At 38.2% G+C, this 19,653-nt stretch overlaps 1 pseudogene; it reads right to left on the bottom strand.

Moving 5' to 3' along the window:
• Window positions 1-7,649: 7,649 nt before the first annotated feature.
• LOC131151449 (galactan beta-1,4-galactosyltransferase GALS3-like) lies at window positions 7,650-9,505 on the bottom strand (annotated as a pseudogene).
• Between the last annotated feature and the right edge of the window lie 10,148 nt (window positions 9,506-19,653).

Below are 19,653 nucleotides of genomic sequence, written 5' to 3'. Positions count from 1 at the left end.
GTCTTTGATGAGAAGGCTATATTGAAGCATACTCAAGAATGTAACGAACATAAATAGGAGCAAGAAAGCTAGGGCAGTGATGACCATGTCGTGCAAGTGGAGTTCAAAGCTCAGGGCAATGGAAATGATTATGGTCTCGTGGTTGCAAGGAGCTGCTCTAGCTCGAGAAACCAGTGAGTTGACAATCCTATTATACAGAGATCTAGACCCACTATTAGGCCTCTGCCAAGGTATGGGTTTGAAGAGTTGGTGTCTTATGCTTTTCTAATCAGTTGCAATGATCCAACTACATTTCAAGAGGCAGTGCACGACCAGGAGAAAGGTAGATGGATGGGAGCAATGATTGAGGAAATGGAGTCACTATTTAAAATCAAACTTGGGAGTTGGTGGAGCTTCCAGATGGGAAGAGATTGATTAGGTGCAAATGGGTGTATAGGAAGAAGGAAGCAATATCATAAAAGGAAGGTGAGAAGTTCAAGGCACGGTTGGTGGAAAAAGGATACTCATAGAAGAAGGGGATAGATTATGATGAGATTTTTCTCCAGTGGTCTGACATACTTCTATCAGAATTGTGTTGGGGTTGGTAGCTTATTATGATCTTTACTTGGAACAAATGGATGTGAAGACTTCGTTTCTTCGTAGTGACTTGGAGGAACAAATCTACATGGCATAGCAGGAGCGATTCATTGAACTGGGAAAAGAAAATTTAGTTTGCAGGTTGAAGAAATCTCTTTATAGGCTAAAACAGTCTCCAAGGCAATGGTATAAACGGTTTGATTCCTACATGATCAAAATTGGCTACAAAATGTGTGAGTATGACTGCTGTGTATATGTGAACAAACTTGATGATGACTCGCTTATTTTCTTATTATTGTATGTCGATGATATTTTGATAGCTGCAAAATATTTAATTGAGGTGAATCAGTTAAAGGACTTGTTGCTTAAGGAATTTGACATGAAGGATCTTGGTTCAGCTAAGAAAATACTTGGGATGGAGATTCGCCGAAACAAGACTGTAGGGAGATTATGGCTATCTCAGGGCGGTTATATGCATAAGGTGTTAGAAAGGTTTAGTATAGTTAATGCAAGACCAATAAGTACACCTCTAGCGAATCATTTTAAGTTGTCTACGGCAGATTGCTCAAGTACGAATAAGGAAATTCGGGATATGTCAAAGGTCCCCTATGCTAGAGCTATGGGAAGTTTGATGTATGCCATGGTATATACGAGTCCAGATTCGACACATGCTATAAGTGTGGTAAGAAACTTTCTTTCTAATCCAGGAAGACAGCATTAGGAAGCTATAAAATGGATACTTATATACTTACGGGGTATATCGGATTATGGCATCATGTTCAGCAAGCAACAAGGTTGTCCTTCAGTTATGGGGTTTGTAGGTGCAGATTATGCTTGAGATATGGATGATAGACGGTCTACAACAGGATATGTTTTTACTTTTGCAGGAGGACCGGTATGTTGGAGATCCATGGTTCAGTCTCTGGTAGCATTGTTCACGACTGAAGCGGAGTATATGATAGTCGCCAAAGTTGTAAAGGAAGCCTTATGGCTTGCCAATTTAGTTAGAGAGCTGGGATTACATTAAGATGGAGTGGTGCTGCATTGTGATAGTCAGAGTACCATTTACTTGGCGAAGAATCAGGTATACCATGCTAAAACCAAGCACATTGATGTGAGGTTCCACAGAGTTTGGGAATTGATTGCTTCAGGTGAACTTGTGTTAGAGAAGGTTCACACTTTTGAAAATGCAGCGGATATTCTAACAAAATCTGTTACTTCTGAAAAGTTCAAGCATTTCTTGGACTTACTCCATATCTCCAAGTGATGGGATGGATACGAACCCAACCTAGCATTTTTTAAAGCTCGAGGTGGAGCTGCTAAACATGATTCTCAAGATTCTCCTAAGGGGCGTATAATCGCCAAGGTGGAGATTGTGTTTTATGTGTGGCTCTTGTAGTTAGAGTTTTTTAAACAAAGGAAGAAAAACATAAGAAGGGCCGCATAGTAGGGACTCATCGACGATTGCTCGGTTTTAGTCGACGAGGAGACCCCGAGAGACCCAAAAGTTCAAAGATCCTTAGATACCGAGAATAGGCAAATGAGCTCGTCAACTAATGCCCTGCTCTCATCAACGAGTGTCCTTCTTCTTCTCGTCGACAAACCCATCTTCTCGTCGACAAGAATGCTTGGGTTGCGAAAAGAAATTTGAATTTCGAATTTGAATGTTAGGGTGGTTGGGCTATTGGAGGGAAACCTATGAGGGAGTTCTATATAAGTACTTATGAACGTATTTGTACATAGAGATCATTGTAAAAAAACTTGTGTATTGTGGTGTTTCACATTGTAGTGAATATTGAGTGTCATTTGCTTTTATTCTTGTGTTATTGCTTGTTGTTCTCTCATTCATATTGTTTAAGTGTTATTGAGACTTGGAGTTTCTTTTGTTTCTACATCTTCCATCGTGTGTGTGTCCTATACCTGAATTTTACAACAGTGTGGAAGCATAAATCAAGCCTTCCAGGTCTTTGATCAAATGTCTCAGAGCGATGTGATTTCTTGGAGTAGCATGATTGGAGGTTCAACAAGTCATGGAAAAGCTAACGAAGTTGTTGAACTATTTCGTGAAATGCAAAAAGTGAAGGTTGAACCAAATGTTATTACCTTTCGTGTAACGACCCGAAAAATTTTGACTATTTAAAATAATAAGGAAGATAGTAAAAGGAAAAAAATGGAAACAGAAGAAAGGGAAAATAAATTTTTAAAGGGTAATAAGTAGGCGCTCGTCGACGAACTTGACTTTCTCGTCGATGAGGAATCTTCTCAACCTCGTCACCGAGTATGCATGTCTCGTCGACGAGGGTTTACCAAGAGAGGTTCTTATATTTCTGAATTTCATCAATGAGCTTCCAGTTTCGTCCACGAACGGTGTTCTTGGGCTCGTCGACGAGTCCTAATGCCTCATCGACAAAGCCACGAGGCATGTTGCCTATAAATAGGCAAAAATAAAATTTCAGTGGAAGAATTCATTATTCTTCTATTTCTCTCTCTAAAAATGACCTCTCTGCCTTCTCTCTTCAAATCCGTCCTGGTTTTAGCCCGATTCAACGATCGAAAGTTATCACGAGACTCCTGGGAAGATTCTCTACAACATAGGTGGGGCAGAATTTCGATTTGAGAAGTTTGGGAAACATCCCAAAATCAGGGTAACTGAGATATTTTAGGATTTTATTTTTATTTTGAAATATATGGAACTTAGGAAGTATTAAGTGAGTATTTTTATGAGATTTGAGAAAGTTGGGATTTTTGGAATACATGGTCTCGTTTTTGTTCGATTTTAGGCTGAATCCCAAGGAACAAGTAAGGGGAAATACTTTATAACAGCTTTTTAATAATTTTAAACTGGTTAATTTTGGGTATAAAATTATACATATATATATATATATATATTTTTTTTGTATAATTTTCTGAACAGTGCAGGTATTGAAAATATTGTTTTTGATTATATATTATATTGGGAAAAATCGTGTGGCATGAAAACAACTTTAATAATTAAACAATTGCGAGTACTGTGGAATTTATGATTTCTTGTGTGATTGTGAATACTATTTGGGCTATGATTTCTACTTGGTTGAAAATATTGGTTGATTGTGGATACTGCCTGATTGTGTATACTGTGGTAGATGCGTCGTTGCGCTTGAGTGGTTGGTCTTGTTATTTATTTGTGCTGTAGTTCATGTAAATTGTGATATAGTGTTGGCAGTGGTATGAGGAGGTCGTTATATAGGCGTTTATATTGGGGTGTAAAATATTGGCAGTGGTATGAGGAGTTTGTTTTACCTATTTACCATGAACAGGGTGATATGTGTTGTAATCTATGTGATGATTAGTCTTGTGTGGACCGTGTAACCTGTGTGGTTGATTAGTCCTATGTGGACCAATCCTGTGTGGACGTGTATGTTGTATGTATGACAGTCATGTGTGGACATTGCAATCTATATGGATATGGACCCTGTGTGGGTGAGAATGAAGAATGTGTATATCCTATGTGGATTGATTGTGATATGTGTATATGTGTGGAACTCTGTGAAATAATTGACATTGGTTGTGTCTAACTTTAATTACTTAAGTATTTATGGTAAAGCAGAATACTCCGTCCAGGAGCTTGCTGAGGAAGGCGAGTGCTCTAGTAATTACCTATGGGTACCAGAACAGTATAGGCGGGTGACCTTCCCTATTCTTAGAGACTTTACCTGGATACATAACCCAAGGGCTTACTGAGAAAGGTGAGTGCCCTGGTATTAGCACTAGGGCAGAGAGAATCTACTTGTATAGGCGGGTAGACTTCCCTATTCTCGAAAATTATCAGTAAAAATAATTATGTATGTGTGTATGTGATTGGGTGATAGAGAAGTCAACAATGATGTGATTATGAATGCCTTTTCTTGGCTACTATTGGTAGTGAAATACAATTCTATGTATATTTTGTAATTATATATTAAACACTTCAGTCACACACTGTTGTAACTTATTTCTTCCTTACTAAAAGGTGTCTCACCCCAACTATTTATCAATCTTTTCAAGTCTTTTAGGTGATCGAGCTTAGATAGCTCCAGGGTGGGGTTAGTTTTTGTGAGTGGATATAAGAACGGATATGTGTTTAGTTTTATGTTTAATATATTTTATTCTGGTTATGTAATATGAAGAATGAGATTGTTCTTTATGGGTTTGCATATGTAAATATAGAACTCTAGTATTTCGATTGAGGTTATTTAATTAATTCTACTGCATGAATGGTATTAGAGACGTATGGTTAGTCTCATAACACTTCGGACCCCACGTGGCGGGCCTGAGGCATTACATTTCGTGATCAAGGATTGAAAAAGAAAACCTCTCAAGAATTTCCCAAGACAACACCAAATGTTGCTACCAAAAATTAAACAACTTTCACAAATCATTCCTTGATCACGACCACCTGAAAAGAAGCAAATAAGAATGGCTTGGAGGACCCAAGGTGTACCTCGGGGGATTACTCTGATGCCTAAGTAAGGGACTTGTTGAGAGCTTAATTGCAGTAGCAAAAGAATGGGTATGAAATTAGATGTCCTTACCTCTTCTCCGGGTCCCCTTTTATAGTGGTGGAGTTTGACCTTGTGGTGATATGGTTTTAATGGGGGCATTATTGCGCAGATGTGAATCGCTCTAACCTTTAAGAATCTTGGCTTCGGTGACTTTGTAACTGCCCCACTAATGAGTGCTTTGGTCTTCTCTCATGTTTATGAAAGTCATAATAATAAGTGTGGTCAACTTTCAATAGTCAACTTAATGAGGATAATTTTAGGTATATCAATTATATTATATTATCATAACATAATAACAATAATAATGCTTTTATTTCATTAATAAACTATTATTTTAAATATAATAATAGATTGTGATAATACTAGGCAGATAATGAGAACGATTTGGTCTAAAAATTAAGATTCTTATGGAAATAAAATTTTCAAGAAACTTACCCATGGTTGAAAAACACCTCCTAAGGGATATCCTTTAAGATTTTTGAAAATGTAATCTCTCGAATATTAGATGCCCACATTTGAAACTTACAGAAATCTTATGTGACAATTACTTGCAAATACAAAATATCCCCAAAGATGTGGATATTTTAATATAAGATATTTTTTAATATATCATTACACATGGATTAGGGAAATCAGAATCATCCATATGATGGATCCCTTATAGACATTTACTTGGTAAGCAAAGAATTTTGCATTGAATACCAGGTTCTTCCTTAGCAATTATAGATTTCTTTTTTTTTTTTTTTAATTACATAGGAACTCCAGCCACCAACGAGTCTTTCGGACCCCTTGATATGGCACCAAACTTACAGATCAACGTCCTCCGTCCCCAGATCTCACTGATCAGGGTAAAAAAAAAAATTATAGATTTCATTTAATCTTTTCATGTAATTATTGAAATCTTCAACATTTGTTGAAAACTGCCTAGTCAATTTTATATTGATAATCTCGCTAATTAGCTACCATGGAATTTCCTTTTTGGTATTAAATTTGTGTATCTTAAGAAAATAAATAATTTTACTGATTTTATTTTTTAATGGATGATTAACAAGATGAGAGAAAAGAAAACAAGCATGTGTAGGACATGACACAAGTGGGCTTCTACACCACGTCCATATAGGAAAATTTAGGATATGTTTGGTATTGTTGTTATTTTTTGTTTTCAGTTTCAGTTTTAGTTTCCCCACAGTGAAGAAACATATTATAAAAATGAATTTGTTTAAATTATCAGTTTTTTTATTTATGTTACCGGTTTTTAACTATTTGCCAAAAAACTAAAAATTAGATTTTATGCTTTTTAGTTGGTTTGACAACCTGTTTTTAGAAATTTTAATAACAGGAAATAGTTTTTTTTTAATTAAATTATTTATTTTATACACTTTTAAATTAAAATAAAAATAAAATTATTACAAATTACTTTTGTTGCGACGTCCTAGACCCGCCAAACATGCACAAGTGCGGCTGTGAACAAGGAAAAATGGGGTGAGTTTTGAAAAGAATATTTTCATGGAAAACATGGTGTATGGAGTCACCACTAACCTTCTGAAGTGTGATTAGAACACTTGATTGCTATCCCGTTAAGAATCGGTATGTGCTACCAGAGTCAGGTTCGGGAGTACGGTTACACGAGGAGAAGGTATTAGCACCCCCTACACACCCATTCTTACGAACAGTACCAGATTAATCGAAAGTTATCCCAAAATAAATTTAATAAGCCTTAAAAAATTACTCCTTATCAAAAGTGTAAATAAAATGCACAACACAGATACTATATAGATATTCCCTCAAAATCGGGGCATACCATACTTTGAAGAGCTCAATGCCTCCCTTTACAATCATTGAGATTGGAAAATTGGGAAAACAAGGTACAAAGTATGCTTCCGGGGTTTTTGAAATTTGTAGGCTTTGTCTAAGCATGAAAATAATATTCCGAGAGGTTTTCAGACTCCTTCGAGACGACACGGATCTCATAAATGTTTTTATGGTTTTCCTAAGATTTTTCTGAATTTTTTTTGTGATTTTTTTTTTTTTTTTCAAGTGTAAAGACATTTTGGGAAATTTTAGATTTTTTTATGATTTTTCAACCTTTTTCCCAAAGTAATTAAATAACAAAAAAGAGAATTAAGGCAAATTTTGTGAAAATTAAAAAAAAATAGAAAATAAAATGGAAGTCTAAACTGGTTTCATACCAATTCAGAAGACCCAAATCGGCTCGGGAATGAACCGGTTAAAGGGGGTTGACCAGTTTTAGGCCCGATCAAGGCCAACGAAGCAACACACATTGCCTTTCACGTGGATGGTGTGTGTATGGAATGTGTGGGTTCGTGTGTGTTAGTGTGTATTTTGTGCATGCATGAGTGTGTGTTTTGATGTGTATTTGTGTATGAGTATGTGCTTGTGCATGAGTGTGTGTGCATGTGCATGTGCATGGGTGGTGTGTGTGCGCTTGGGTGTGCGCTAAGTGTGAGCTTTAGTGTGTTAGTGGTGTGTAGGTGGGTGTGTGGGTTAGTGTGAGTTTTATTGTGTGTAATAGTGTGTGCGCAGGTGGGTGTTTTAGTGGTGGAAGTACTTAACAAGGCGATCCGTCTTGTGGGTGGTCTTGCCAGTGAGCTTCTGGGACATGCGCACCACCGTCGCATACAAATTGCATAGCTACAAAGCGTACTTCCTGTCTCTTCGGATCCCTCTCTTCATGTCCTTGTACACCAGCTTCTTCATTCCCCATTTCCTGAATGACTGACCTGCATCAGCGGAGAGGCAGAGCTGACATGGGCATCGGGAATATAGATGTACTTGTCCACGTCAAAGAAGAACATCCATTTTGCAGCAAATTTATAACGATGCAAGCAATCATTCTCCACCAGAAATTGATTGTGATAATAACCATCAAATCGTTCTTGCTCTGTGATATCCTTTAGAGTCACATACCCCAACTCCATCCACGGCTTCAAAACCTCGAGAACTTGTGAATCCCACCGGCGTCATGGATAACGAAATGAGATTTCTCACCGAAAAACCTCACCTGGTAGGCGATCCATTCCCTCATCCTCTGCGGACTCAAGTTCTTGTACAGGGAAGACCCGCAGTACAAATAATCATATTTTGGCGGCGAAGTGAACAGAGACGCGTCTACGCTCCCTGACGTTTCGACCAAGGCTTCGAACGTATTAGTCAGGTTGAAATTCCGGTCGCCGCCACCGACCGTGGAGGCGTGGAGGACCAATTTCCCACAAGATCCTCCGGGAAGGTACAGTTCACAACGACGATGGTGTAGACCCGTCCATAGCCCCAATCAGGGAGGATTTTGTAGCTGGCGGTGGTCACGGTTTACAGGAATTGAGTGCAGGGAACCACTCACATTGGTAAGTGGGCTTGCCGAAGACGAGCAGAGGCTTGGAGGCGAGGCCGACAATGGCGAAACTGTTGACTCCGCCTCTGTAAGCACTTATGAGGAAAAAGTTGTAAGCGATGGCGCCGAAGGGGTTGAACGCATGCTTGATGATTCCATCATGGATGGTCTAATCTTTCTCGAGGGATGGTGGTGGCGGGGGAGACGGAAGCAACGGCGGTGGCGGCAGTGGTGGCGATGGGGTGGAGACCTCCGGCGGCTAAAGAAGAGGCAACGGAGCCATCGCCCAGCAACAGAAGACATGTCAAGAAGATTTTGAGCTCATTAACGCACCCGAAGAAGAACAAATTCTCTCTCTCTCACTGCCTCTCTCTCACTCTCACTCTCACTCTCTTTCTCTCTCACGCAGGAAAGCCCGTGGGCAACTCCATAAAGGTCGTCACCGGCGAGCTCCCAAACAACGTCCCAATACTCAAAACAATTCTCCCTATCTCTCTTACTCAGCTGGAAAGAGAAACAGCTAGAAGGAGCAGAATCAATAGCATAATAAAGGAAAACACCAAGTACTAATGCTCTGTCATTTGCAGGGGCGGCTAGGTCGAAGTTTGGTTCAATCCAGTCACTGGTTCTGAAGGTTGTTCGCCGGAAAGAGAGGGTGGTGGCCGGAGGTGCAGGTGGAGACAATGCGGCTACTCTTCCCTGAGATAGGAGTGAGCTGTTGGTGTAAGTTGCTGCCGTGAACAAAGATAGGAGCTAGACATGCTGCTAGCCGGTGCTATTGCTCCAGTGAAATTGAGAGGGTGGAGTTTGAGTGCTCGGTTGTGTACCGCAGAGGCCTGTGAGGGTTCGGCGAGATGGAGATGTGAGGACGGAGGTAGAGAGAATCCCAGTATGGAGAGGGATAGAGAGCTGGGAGAAAGATGGGATGCCCAGAAGGTGGTCGCGGCAGAGTGACGAGAGGGTAAGAGAAAAGAGATTTGCGGAAAAAGCTCTCCTGCGTGCGTGAACAGTGATTTCCTCCCTCGTTTCCTATGCGCTGAGACTCTCTATCGCCATTCATTTCGCGCCAAAAGGTTTGTTAACAGAAGAAAAATTCCCTGCGCGTGGCCAAAAAAAAAAAATCCTAACAGAAGAATCTTTCCCCCTTTTTATTATTATTTTTTTTTTTTTGGATTTTCTCCCCTCTAGATGTACCCCCGAGTAGTCTTGGTGACCAATTATTTGAAGTGTACAAAATTTTTTTTAAAAAAAAAAATACCTATATACCTAACCTATATACATTGGTACTCTTATTTTTTTGTATATATATATTTTATGCATTTTTCTAGCCTTTTTGTTGCCCAATTTTTTCTTGCAAAAGGAAAGACCCGAATTTGAAAACTCGATCCCCAGAAGACGGAGGACCCGAACTTTACTACTTTTAAAACAATATGAGGCTCAATTAAAATTCAAAATACTTAATTAAAATACCGAAACTCAATTAAAAATACCGAGACTCGATTTAAAATACTAGGACTCAATTTAAAATACCATGACTCAATTAAAAATATCAGGACTCGATTTAAAACACCGAGACTCAACTTAAGACACCGAAATTCAATTTAAAACACCGGGACTAGATTGAAAACATCAGGAATCGACTTAAAACACTGGGACTCAATTTAAAATACCGGAACTCAATTTAACACATACCAGGACTCGGTAAAAACACAGGGGCTCAGTGAAAACATATCGGGATTCAATTTAAAACACCAGGACTCGATTAAAAACATCAGGTTTTTCAAATTCGGCAAAATATCGCAACTCATTTAACACATACCGGGACTCGGTAAAAGCACAAGGGCTCATTGAAAACATATCGGGATTCAATTTAAAATACCGGGACTCGGTTAAAAACATCGGGTTTTTCAAAAAGGGTCCTCCAATTTCCAAGATTCAAAGTCAACTTTTATTACACTAGGTATCCTCAGGGTAACCTGGTTAAAATTGGGATGTCAACAACTTTTACTATTTTTCGATTGTTATGTCCAATAAAATTGTTATTGTAGAGTAAATTTTGAAAGTTAACACAATTAAGTAAAATAATTATAATAAATTTTATTTTTATTATTATATGTTGACCTTATAGGTCATATCTCATTTTGACTATGACAAATACCTTGATTTTTAATATTTGCCCTGAGTTTGTGTGCATGATTAATTGGCAAAATTATATAGCGGCGTATGGTGACTTAAAGGCAAATGAAGATCCAAAGTGTTTAATTTTGTAATTTATTTTCTTTTATTCATTTCGGGTCTATAATAATTATTCAAAGGTCTGTAATAATTAATGCATGGCATGCATAGTAAAGACTATAAGTTCAAGACCATAGATTGACCAAGGGATTTGGTCGACCGACCCCGGATTTTTGGGTTTAATTTAAAAGCCTAGGCCATAGACTAACCTTAGGTCCCCAAGCACCTCATAACAAGTCCCCCGTAACTTAAAATTTATACCCATATGAACAGAAGTGACTTTTGATAAAAATTAGCACTTAAATGCGCACCTTAAGTGTGTTCCATCGACCGAACCTGAACCAACATAGAAGCCTCAATTGACCAAACATACCAAGGTCAACAGGTTAACTATTCGGTCGACCATGTTTGAAATGAACTTGAACTGCTCGGTTGACCAAACTGACACGTGGGTGATTCCCAAAAATCTAGTCAACCGAACCACTAGTTAAAATCTGATCTGGTCGACCGAAATTCGAAATTGGGTCAGCCGAACCTACCCTAGTTGACTGAACCTCGGAGGGTTCAAAATCACATTAATACGATCGACCAAAACCTCAGTTCAAAAATGCCACGATCGACCAAAGCTCATAAAGTGGTCAACTGAACCCTTAGTACAGTCAACCAAAAACTCTCAAGTTGCCCAATTTTTACTAAGGTAAAATAGGGTTAATTTTTATTAACCTCACTTAAATTTTTTCAAAAATACTGAGTGAGTCCCGAACAGTTATATTTTTTGGAGTGTCTATATATACTCCATGTAGATACTCGAAGAATTATAGTAATTAAATAATAAGAGAAAGAGAGAAAAAGAAATTTTCTTAAGGATTTCAACAAGGCCTCGTCAACGAGTGAAGAAGTTCTCATCGACAAGTAGGGTTCTTGGGCTCGTCAACAGGGACATGTGTCTGCTTGATAAGAAGTTACTGAAAGGACTGTTTTTGGACCCTAAAACTCGTCAACGAGGAGAAGGTGTTCGTTGACGAGCTCCCCCATTGACTCATCAATGAGGAAATGTGACTCATCAACGAGGCCACGTGGACAAGCTTTCTATATAAGTTCAAAAACCCACTTTGCTGCGAGGAAAATTTCAAAATATCTCTCTCTCTCTCTCTCTCTCTCTCTCTCTCTCTCTCTCTCTCTCTCCTACAACTCTCTCCCCCTTCTCTTTAGAAATTCGGCCCCGTTCTTCGCTAGTTTGATGATCAAAAGCTGCTTTGTCACTCTTGGGAAGATTCTCAACAAATCTGTTAGAGTGATTCGTCGGTTAGGCTAACTTGGGAACCATCCCAAAATTTAGGTAAGTTGATTATTTTAATATTTATTAAGGTATTTTTTATTTTTGGGTTGAGGAAAGTATTAGATGAGTTTATACTAAAATTTTGTTGGGGGAAAATGCAAATTTCAGGGTGTTGAGTTGGAGAACACACGAGTGTAATTTTGGAGTAGTTTGTGGTTTTTTTTCATAAGTCAGGTAAGGGGATAAACTAAGTCAGTATTGTCATGAAATTATTTATTAATATTCGGTTTTTATTTTCAAGAAAATTATGTATGTGACAGAACTGAGTTTGGAAATATTGTTGTTAATGAGAATAGTTTGTGGTTTTTTTTCATAAGTCAGGTAAGGGGGTAAACTAAGTCAGTATTTTCATGAAATTATTTATTAATATTCGGTTTTTATTTTCAAGAAAATCATGTATGTGATAGAACTGAGTTTGGAAATACTGTTGTTAATGAGAATATGATTTTAATACAGTTCAGCAAGAAATATGATTTTGTACAGATTTTATGAATAGAACAATATTCACTTTTGTGTGGCATGACTATGAAATTATATGATTTTACGTAATACTAGAATATTATGTTTTCAGAATTAGCAAGTTATTATTGTTTTCAGGAAGGTATTAAAAACGATATGGGAACTATGTTTTAAGTATGGTATTGAAATAGTACAGAGATTTCAAACTATGTATGTTCAAATATATGCGGCGTAAAGGCCGTGATTTTTCATGATATGATATGCTGGCGTAAGGGCTATGGTTTAATATGACATGCTGGCGTAAGGGCCACAATTTCCATATGATATTCTATGCCGACGTAAAGTCCGTGGATTTCATGTTTTACTATGGCGGCGAAAGGACTGTGATTTATAAGATACAAATTGTCGGCATAAGGACCGTGATTTATATGTTATGATATTCAAAATTCATGAAAATATTTGTTGATTAAGGTGTAATCCCAAGAAGGGGTGAATTGGGTATTTTAAAAAATTCTTTGAACCTATTTACCACTTAATCCCTATTTGTATATTTACCAAAACAATTGTTGGGATTTATGACTAACTTAAATTGATTTTATCAATGAGTTCCTTTTTCCCAATTAATTGTGTGTAAAGTAATTCAACATCCACATGCAATGCAAATAAAATAATGTAATGCAGAAAGTAAAGAGTTAAGGGAAGAGAGAAGACAATCGCAATTTTTATGAGGTTCAGCCAACTCGGCCTACATCCTCGCCTTGAGTAACCCACTCAAGGATTTCACTAAAATCTCTGCTCCTTAAATTGGGACAGAGCTTCCCTTACAATCCGCTGCATACAAGAGGTACAACTCCCTCCTACTCCGCTGCTTACAAGAGGTACAGTTTCCTCCTAATCCGCTGCTTAAAAGAGGTACAGCTTCCTCCTCACACCCGGTTCACAAACCGAACCGTGAATACAATTAATCTATAAAACACTCAAAATTGCTTCCAACAAAAACTAGTGAGTATAATTCAAATTCCTAATACATTAACATATGATTAAACTTGAAGCTTAGAATGTATGAAACGATGCAATCGTTTATGTATAATATGCTTCAACACATAAATCCCTTTTTATCATAAACTCCCAAGTAAAGATATATTTGAAACGCTTTGGAATATATTAGGGTTCTAGTTCACTTTGCAAAGATGCACAAATATATCTAATGTAAACTTATTAAAAGCTTTATCTTGAATATTTTATCAATCTATCAAAAAGCTTTCTTTCAAATATTTAATCACAACCCGATCTTTGTAATATGCAAATATATATACGATATGTAATTCAAAGATCAAAAACCCAATGTCGTATCTTTTAGTAAAATATCCCTCAATAATAAATCGTTATGAACACTAAGGATATTCAAATAAGTAGATTTGTTATATTGAAAATATCAACTCTTTGAATGGAAAAACTCACTTGAACCTAAAATGTTTAATTAATAGCTAAAGCTCTTTTCAAGTGGTAATCTTATAAAAAATGATTTACTATATGCACACTCAAGATCAACTTCTTAACTAATATTCAAAAGTAGATTTTTCAATGATAAGCTCTACAAAAAATAGATATACTTTTGAATCAAACTATTCAACCAATAGTTAAAACCTTTCTCAAGTAATGATCTTGTCAAAAACAATCTTTATATGTATATGCACACTCAAAATCAATCTATCTAATGATATTCAATAACAAGTGATGAGATGAGAAACTCTTGAAAATATTAACTTGAATTACCAAGCCTCAATACTAGAATGAAAACCAGATGAGTAAACGAGTTCCCTTCGAGATTCTGAGTTGATTTGCCCAAGCTTGATAAGTAGAAGTTGAAGTGTAGGCAATCATATAGCAATAAGAGCAAGTTTCTCAATATTCTTTCAATAATATGTCTTCTTCTCTTTATGTTGATCTTCTCTTTGGTCTTAGCTCACACTAGGGTTTAGATGATGTATATATGGGTGTTTTACCCTTATAATTGATCTCAACCGTTGGATCAAAGAGATAGCTCGCAAGTCCTTTTAATAAAAATCAGATTTTTAAGCTTTCCCGTGAGTTCAGGCAACCGAAGTGGGGTTCAAGCTCCTAAAGTGGCAAGTTCATGCGCCTAAAGTCCAAGTTCAAGCAATCGAAGTGCCTCGGCCTAATTCTATGTTTCACCATTAAATCTTCAGGCTTCCGAACTTAATCTTCAGGCTCCTAAAGAAATTCTTCAGGCGACTGAAGTTAAGTTCAGCCTACCGAAGTGCCCTTTTTCTCAATTTTTCCTTTCTAACTTAAAAATATGCTTTGCTTTCTTTCTTGACTCTTTTATAAAAACATTTTCCAAGGTTTTAACAATATTTCTAAGTCCATGAATGTCCCCTAATGATGTTCATGAAATGCATGAGTCCTAGAGACATTCTAAGGTATATGTGGAGCCTCAAATTAAATTATACGAAAATGTAAATACATTTGTTCTAAGTACCCATTCCCATGATGTTCTTGAACTTTGCCTCTTGCATCTTAATTCTCGTACTCTTTGAGTTCCATGGATCTTGCCAAGATATGTATACTTTACTTTAAGGCTTTCATGACTCATTATCCTTCCGTTAATACTTAATATGGTTCTTGTTCACAAACTCAATGCACAAATCAAATACCAAGTGATTTGTCATTAACAAAACCGGATTGGACTCGTAGAGTCAACAATCTCCCCCTTTTTGATGATGAAAAATACACGAGCAAAATATATATATATATATATAATGGGTTACGCCTAACAAGGCTCCCCCTCAATTAATGCATCAAATATTCAATGAACGACAATACGCTTATGTTCATGCACAAAGTGTTTAGCCTAAATCCAAATAAAGTATGAAATATGCTCATAATGAATATGATTATTGATATGCTCATGATGTTTTAACCATGACATCAACAACAGTTTATCCCCCTTTGCATATCTCCCCCTTTGCACCTTTGCATAACTTCAATCACAATTTTTGCTCCTGATTTTTCTTTGCTTCTGATTTTTGTGTGTTATTATTTTTTCTCCTAATTTTTCTCCCCCTTTTGACATCAACAGAAAAGTGTATAATAGTAAGACATGAGTGGACATAACCATATGTTGTTCTCCCTTTGAAATTTTATGTTTTAAATAGCTATGAAACAGACGATTTGACTAGATATGTTTTATGTACTGTAATATATGCATAACACGAAAATACTCATGTTGCCACACATTGATGTTAGTTTATTTCCCTTACTGAGAGGTGTCTCACCCTAGCTATATAAACATTTCAGGAGCCCCAGATGGAAGAGCGGATAAAGCTCCGCAGCGTTAGTGGTCGACTGTCCCACCCTGTCAAAAGGGTAAGTTGTTATCCTAGTGTCTGATGGATTTTTGGGTTGTAACCCTAAGGAACTTTTTGGTTATTTTGGGGATATTTGTATGTATATAATAGTTGTATTAGAACTCTGGTATTGTGTTTGTTGAATGATTTGGTTTGTATGTGATTTTACCTTTCCTGCTACTTAGGTATTTGAGTTGTATTTTGGGATATATCCCATGTACCCATGGGTCTATGTTGATTATGTTATTCAGCTATACAGGATTATCACATTAAATGTTTTTGTAAAAAAAATTATGGCAAAATAGGCAGGTCGTTATAGTTTGGTGTCAGAGGCTAGGTTGTTAGGTTCCGTAGACTCTAGAGTACAGCAGAAACAATACCATAGTTTTAGGAAAGGATTTGGGATTTTGTCTTGCAATTTAGAAGTAGGACTTCCGTGGTGGTTTCTGTGTTTTTCCTAGAGTGACGATTTCAGGAAAGTCATAGTAAACTATTGTCGGGTTGTGTTTCTAAAGTGTAAGACTGAATCTTGAAATAAGATAGGGATGTCAAGATAGGAGATTTTGGTTAGATGTGTAAGTTCTAAGGATAGGATCCCTAAGTCATGTTTATTATCTATTCAGGATGGACCTTGGAGGAGGTAGTGCCCATGCGAGCGGTAGTGATGGTACAGGGCCCTCGAGTGCAGGCGGGGCTAACTCTTATGTGGTATTACACAATGTGGCTCAGCAGGTTATGGCTAAGATCGCTAAAAGCTCTAGAGAGTAGGGAGACCCGTCTATAGGCCATGGGTGCACAATAGAGAAATTTGCCAAGATGAATCCTCTAGCATTTTCAGGAAGAGTTCATCCTGCAGCCATTAAGAATTGGATGCAGGAGATCGAGAATGTTTTGGCAGTATTACAATGTATAGAGGAGCAAAAGGTTCTCTTCGCCACCTATAAACTGACAGGGGAGGCTGAGAGGTGGTGGACTGCTGTGAAACTTCTGGAGCAGTAAAGGATGATGCCGATAGTTATGACATGGGACCGATTTAAAGAATTATTCTTTGACAGATATTTCCCAACCACTGTCAAGGAAGTTAAAGTAGAAGAGTTCCTAAATTTGAAGTATGGACAGCAGTCAGTCCAGCAGTATGCGATGGACAGCAGTCAGTCCAGCAGTATGCGGAGAGGTTCATTCAGTTGTCTCACTTTGCTCCGTATATTGTTCCTGATGAAGTAAAGAAAGTAAGGCAGTTTGAAATGGGGTTGAGGCATGGGATATACAAGCTGGTAGTAGTGTTGAAGATATAGGATTTTGTTGAGTTAGTTGATAGAGCAGCTTTGACCGAGGCTAGTGAGTGCATGGATGCAGAGGAGCAGGGACAGAAGAAGAGAGGCAGGCGGGGTCAGTGGAGGAAAGGAAACTATGGATAAGGACAGAGGCAGGATATCGGAGGTCGTGAGTTGCAGACGATGCAGAATTTTCCTATCTGTCGGAATTGTGGAAAGAGATACTTGGGAGAGTGTCAAGTGGGGAGAGTCATTTGCTATCGCTGCGGTAGGCAGTGATATCTAGTACGAGATTGCCCTACCCCACCAGGCATTGCTTCTACTCCCAGACCATATTGGGGAGGCTATCAGGCGCCCTGTGGAGGCTAATAGAGGAATGTAGCTCCAACGAGGGTCTATGCTTTAACGCCCGAAGATGCTGAGACAGTCAGTGATGTGGTGACAGGTATGATTAACATGCTTTCATTAAAGTTATTGTATTGTTTGATTTAGGAGCCACACACTCATTCATGTCTATAGGGTGTATTAGATTATGTGGGGCAGAAACACAGTTGTTAGACACCAAACTATTAGTAACTACACCAACAGGGTCAGTAGTGAGGTGTAGTAGAGTGCTCTCAGACTGTCCAGTTGATATTTAGGGGAAAGTTTTGCCAGTTGACTTAGTGGTATTGGACATGCATGGGTTCGATATAATTTTTGGAATGGACTGGTTGGCAGCCAATTACGCCAATATAGACTGTCATTTGAAAGAAGTGATATTCAGACCTCCGGGAAGACCAGAATTCAGGTTCATAGGGTCATGAGTGCAATCCTCACCTCAGTTAGTATCAGCCATACACGCGAGGAGACTACTTCTAGACGGTTGTTAGGGGTTCGTGGACTTTGTAAAGGAAATGTCAGAAAATGAATTAAAGCTTGATAATATGCCAGTGGTGAAGGAGTTTTTAGATGTCTTCTCAAACGAGCTACCCGGGTTGCCTCTTGATCGCGAGGTAGATTTCTCTATTGATCTACTTTCGAGGACGACACCGATTTCTAAAGCTCCTTGCAGAATGGCTCCAGCAGGGTTGGGAGAGCTAAAGGATCAGTTGCAAGACTTACTAGATAAGGGTTTTAATCAGCCCAGTGTACCACCGTGGGGAGCTCCAGTGTTATTTGTAAAAAACAAGGACAGGTCCATGAGGATGTGTATAGATTATAGGAAAATTAATAAGGTGACAATCAAGAACAAGTATCCTCTACCCCATATAGACGATTATTTGATCAGCTTCAAGGTACGCAGGTCTATTCCAAGATTGACCTTCATGCTACCACTAAGTGAAAGTAAAAGTAGAAGATGTCTCGAAGACACCCTTCAGGACCAGATATGGGCATTATGAATTCCTCGTAATGCCTTTTGGCCTGACAAATGCTCTTGCTGTGTTTATGGACTTGATGAATAGGGTCTTTCACCAGTATTTGGACCAATTCGTTGTAGTTTTCATTAATGATATAATGGTCTATTTAAGTAGTTTTGAGGAGCATGAGATGCATTGACGGCTGGTACTTCAGATGCTCAGGGGAAAGAAGTTGTATGCCAAGTTTAGTAAATGTGAATTTTGGCTAGAGAAAGTGTCATTTCTGGGGCATGTTATTTCAGAAGATAATATTTCAGTGGATCCCAGCAAGATTAAGATAGTGTTGAATTTGGAAAGGTTGAAAAGCATTTAGGAAATTAGGAGTTTATTGAGACTGGCAGGTTATTACCTTCGGTTTGTTGAGGGGTTTTCAGCTTTATCAAGACCTCTCACACAGCTGATCAGGAAGAATGTTAGTTTTGAATGGGATGAGGATTGTGAGCAGAGCTTTCAGGAATTGAAACAAAGGCTTGTCACTGCACCAGTGCTGATCATTTCGTCAGGGGGTGATGGTTATGTCATTTACAGTGACGCGTCTTTGAAAAGGTTCAGTTGTGTATTGATGCAACATGGTAGGGTTGTAGCTTATGCCTCCCGATAGTTGAAAGAGTATGAAAAGAACTACCCTACCCATGATCTGGAATTGGTTGCAGTGGTGCACGCGTTAAAGATTTGGAGGCATTACTTATACGGTGAAAGATGCGAGATATTCTCCGATCACAAAAGTTTGAAGTACTTTTTCACTCAAAAGGAGCTGAACATGAGACAGAGGAGGTGGTTGGAACTTATTAAAGATTATGAATGCACTATTAGTTACCACCCAAGGAAAGCAAACGTGGTAGCTAATTCTCTAAGAAGGAAATCAATAGGACCAACACGGGCAACTATGGAGGTTTAGCATCTGATTTAGATGGATCTAGAGAGACTCGGTGTAGAGTTGGTAAAGAGTGATCCTCAAGCATTTATCGCCAGCCTGGTAGTGCAGCCTACTCTACAGGAAAGGATTAAGACAGCTCAGAGAGATGATGCAAAATTAGAATAACTGATAGCAAAGGTACAGAATGGACAGGGAGATGCATTTAGTATTTTTGATGACGGGGCCTTGAGGTTTCGTTCCAGGTTGTACATGT

This window comes from Malania oleifera, chromosome 3, assembly GCF_029873635.1.
Source record: "Malania oleifera isolate guangnan ecotype guangnan chromosome 3, ASM2987363v1, whole genome shotgun sequence".
NCBI lineage: Eukaryota > Viridiplantae > Streptophyta > Magnoliopsida > Santalales > Ximeniaceae > Malania > Malania oleifera.
Note: the sequence above shows the minus strand (reverse complement) of the source record. Positions and strands in the feature narration are given on the sequence as shown.